We start from the raw sequence: 4,185 nt of genomic DNA on the forward strand, positions 1-4,185 counted from the left end.
CCCCCCGCCCCCTCCCGCCCTCCCTTTGTCCCCTCTGCCCTGCCCGACTCATGCCACTCTCCCCAACTCTCCTTGACTCACTTCAAAGAAAGCTCCATCCGTCTCAAAGTGCCATTCTCCTTGGTGCTTATGTCTGATAGGCTGTGGCCTCATTCCCTGGCGCTGCAGCATGTCCCCATTGTGTCCCACTCTCTGAGAGTAGCGTGTGGGTGGAGGACAGACTGGCTCTCCAAAGTGAAAGCCTGACATGAATGTATGGGCTGGTGATGTGGGGAACATATCCTCTAGATAGAGAGAGAGAGAGAGAGACTATCGTGCACCTGCAATTCCCCGATTGCGATGCACATCTTTCTATGCAGAGGGGGGGGAGGGGTGGGGGGGGAGACGGGGGCTGGTGAGCACCTGTCAGAGGGGGAGAGGGTTGGGGGGGAAGACGGGGGCTGGAGAGCACTTGTGGCACTTGGACGGCTGTTTAACTCTTGAGGAAACTAATCACCAGATTGAGGTACAGGGGATGATGGGCTGCAGGCTTCCAGAGAGGGGAGGGGGGAGGAAGGGGTGAGGAAGGGAGGGAGGGGCGTTGGCCGCTTTAAATGCAAATCCTTCTCTTATAAAAAAAAAAAAAAAAAAAAACGGGTTCCGTTTAAAGGGATTTCTGGGAAACAATCCACATTTCGACGGCTGGGGAGACAGCCGGCGAGAGTGGAGCGGGGCAGCGTCAGTCAAACATCAAGGAGACAGAGGACGTGGCAAGAGTAGCGGAAGGAGAAGAAGAAAAAAGAAAAAAAAAAAGGGCTACACAGCCGTGAAGGAATGGATTTGGGCTCAAGGGGAGGCCTGGTAGATAACAACATCCTCGCTGCGTCTGAGGCACTTTAGTCGGTTTTAGTTTAGACTCTGAAGCGTTACGCTCTCCCTCAGACTAGTTACAGTGCGGAGGAGTGAGGAGGTGATAGAATAAACACCAGACCGTGAGCAGGATGTAAGAACGTTCCCTCCCGTTTCAGGGAGTCACGGAGGATTGATCTCACTCTTGACTCCTTCTCCTAAAAGCAGTGTACTGTCAGCACATAATATAAATACAGGCCTGGATCCTGACACCAAACACAAAACACAGACTGGGTATTAGCAGCTGCTGAAGGTTGAGGTATTTTTCAAGTGAGGCTACAAACGCGCGCTGACCTACCTAGGTGCTTCGTTCCAACGACTCCCAGCGGACGCAAAAATCCTCTGTGAGCCGGGGCAGACGGGGACATCTGGGCACCTTTATTATTAACGACGTGTAACATTTGCAAGACACGGGATGACACTTCATCCTTCTTCACCATGCTATAGATGATTCTCATCCAACAGAACAGGCCGGTGCCAAACAATTACTCTGGCAGCTGTACTTCTCTCTTGTTGCATGCATGCTATGTGGACGAGGGGGGAAAAAAAAATGGCTTGTAAAAATGAGGCAACAGCTGCAGGAACATGGCATTTCGGAGAGAGGCAGAGGGACAATCCGCTCTGCCAGGGCAGGAAAAAAGAAAAAAAAAAAGGATTGATTTACTTTCCTGCTCTGTACTTAACACCAAACGTAAACTATTTCGCCTGAATTTAGGAGTGTAATTTCATCTAGAATAACACAAGGGCAACAGAATCTCAGCTGCAACTTTTTTTTTCTTTACCGCCACTGATCTACGCTCATGTAACCCAATCCTCGTGGTGTTTTCCCTCCACCTGTTTTTATTCACGTCTACAGGGCCGTGCACATAAAATGTCAAGGAAAATAAGAAAAAGCTGCAGCACATCAACGGAGGGAGAACATCTAAATATCCAAGTGTTTTTTTTCTTCTTTTCACGGCAGACATTCTGACATATCAGGGAGAATGGAAGGACACAGGTGTTACTGATATCATTAGGGAGGACCGTGTTCAGCCCACACATGTAAAACACCGGGGTTCTGGAACATACATTTCATTATTTACACCTGCTCAATGTCAAAACGTCTGCTGTGAAAGAAAAGACGTTCCTTCTTCAGAGAGAGAGAGAGACAAATTATCAGCGTCATGGTTCGTCCTCGACTGATTTGTCACTGGAGCCTCTGTTCAAAAAGAGTCTGGAACCGAACATGGAGCCACGTTAGTACGACGAGGGATCGAAAAGGTACTCATTCTGTGGAACGTTGCAGTGATTTTTTTTCGCATATATTTTTGGCATATGGTTTTGATAAAAATATTACCATGATACGTGTTTTTTTTTTTCTCTTGTAGTTGGTAGCAACGATGCAACTGGTAAAAGTGGTTTTAGAATCTCTTAATTTGATCTGTTATTGGTTTTTGAAGATTATTCTCGTAACTTTCCAAATGTACATTTGGTGACAAAATGAATTAAAATACTGTTTATTATTTATTTTTTTTATTTATTATTTAACCAAATTTAACCAAATCTACTTCCTATTTCAATAATTGCCCAATATTTAAAAAAAAACACCCAAATTCTTGATCTCTCGTTTAAAAAACCACTCAAATTCTTGATCTCTCATTCATTGTCTTTTCTGTTAACTGATCGGAAACTTTTCTTTTAATCTTCCGGAACAATCTTTCACTGCAGCTGTTGTAAACGAAGCACATCTGGCAGAACACGTCGGCCTACGTTACAAATAAACTAGCATAAAAAGGAAAAACACAGCAGCTTGCGCTAACCTAAGGCTTGTGGTTCCTCAGAGCTGGAGCAACAACAACAACAACAACAACAACAACGTTTTTTTTATTAATCCTGGGTCTGAGCCCGAGCCACGGACGTAACAAGAAAAACTTTGTTTGAAGTTTTGAATTACATTGTCAAACGGGAGACAAAGGCGGGCGGATGACAGAGGTCGCTAAAGTCACGGCTGTGAACAATCTTCTCCTCCAGTTTTTGGACCCACGGTCCTGGACGTCCTGCTGGACTGACAGGACGCTTTTAAGACTTTAAGTCTGACGTGGAAAAAGTACGAGGAGACTTCGAACACAACGTGACTGTTGTTGGTTTGTCGTTGGGAGGTTTGACGATCTGTGAAATGTCAGAGACGCACTGTCCTCTGGGTTTACTTTTCTAAATTCCAAACTACGCCTGGGATGGTTTGTTGATATTAGCCGAGGTTTTTGTAATCAAAAACTGAAGTGTTCCACTGAAGTGACCTAGATGAGTTTTACTGTCATGGACGTAAGGAAACACGATACGCTGAAATATTGCGATATTCCCTTCCAGGATACTGTATTGATTTTTTTTATTAACAATTTACGTGCAAAACGTCACGGCTTCACTTTGTTATGACTAAATTATATTCCATGTTAATATTCAACATTTGACTGAAACCACCAGCCTGACCTTATGCGTGCTAGCCAGCGATGGGAAAATCTACTCGGTATCGTTTCTCCGGTTCCGCTAAGGTCCTGAAAAGCGCTCTCGTACAGACCATGGCTTGCGTTGCTCTCTGTGAAACCTGCGTCCCGGAGCTTCATTGAAGCTTCGACAACAACGTTCAATAAATTCTCCAATAAACTCTTTGAAACGAAAACATGAACGTTGTTCATTTCCTGTTTTATTCTCTATTCTGAGGCGACTCGTGACAAAATTGCCAAAAAAAAAATTCATATCGTTGTGCCTGTAGTATCATAGTATATCGTGATATATCGTATTGTTGCCCCCCCCTGTATCGTGATACGTATCCTATCGCCAGATTCTTATATACAACACACGATACCCTAATGTTACCCTGAAATCTTCTTGTAAAGTCCAACTCCTGGTGAGCTGAAAAAAACGACTGCGTCTTGGACAGAAAGGCTGAAGGAGCAGAAGTGGGAGGAGGGAAAAAGGAGGGTGGATATAATTGGTCACCGAAATGTGATTGATTGCCATTATCCATTCAGATGCGCTGGTTGAGCCTCTGTATTGGCAGACAATCCATTGTCAGGAGATTTGCATCAACACTATGAGCCGAATGAGCCGACCAGGACACACCCACCGGTTTGGAGGCGGAGCTGAATGATTGACCTCTCTCAGACCTCCCGTGACCCCCACGGATTTGCCAGCAGCGGAGTTTTTTTTTTTCTTTCTCCCCACTATGGAAATGAGACAAAACAACTCTTGAGCATTTATGACAATTGTGTGGGACATTGTCCACGGTCTGGACCTGAACAGATGTTAGAGGCCGCGCTG

At 45.1% G+C, this 4,185-nt stretch overlaps 1 protein-coding gene across 1 annotated transcript in view; it reads right to left on the bottom strand.

The window, feature by feature from the left end:
• The window catches only part of LOC103395574 (ephrin type-B receptor 4), a 61,560-nt gene that overhangs the window by 49,467 nt on the left and 7,908 nt on the right, over positions 1–4,185 (bottom strand). The gene's annotated exons all lie outside the window — the stretch shown is intronic.

Source organism: Cynoglossus semilaevis, chromosome 19 (genome assembly GCF_000523025.1).
Source record: "Cynoglossus semilaevis isolate Cse_v1.0 chromosome 19, Cse_v1.0, whole genome shotgun sequence".
Classification (NCBI taxonomy): domain Eukaryota; kingdom Metazoa; phylum Chordata; class Actinopteri; order Pleuronectiformes; family Cynoglossidae; genus Cynoglossus; species Cynoglossus semilaevis.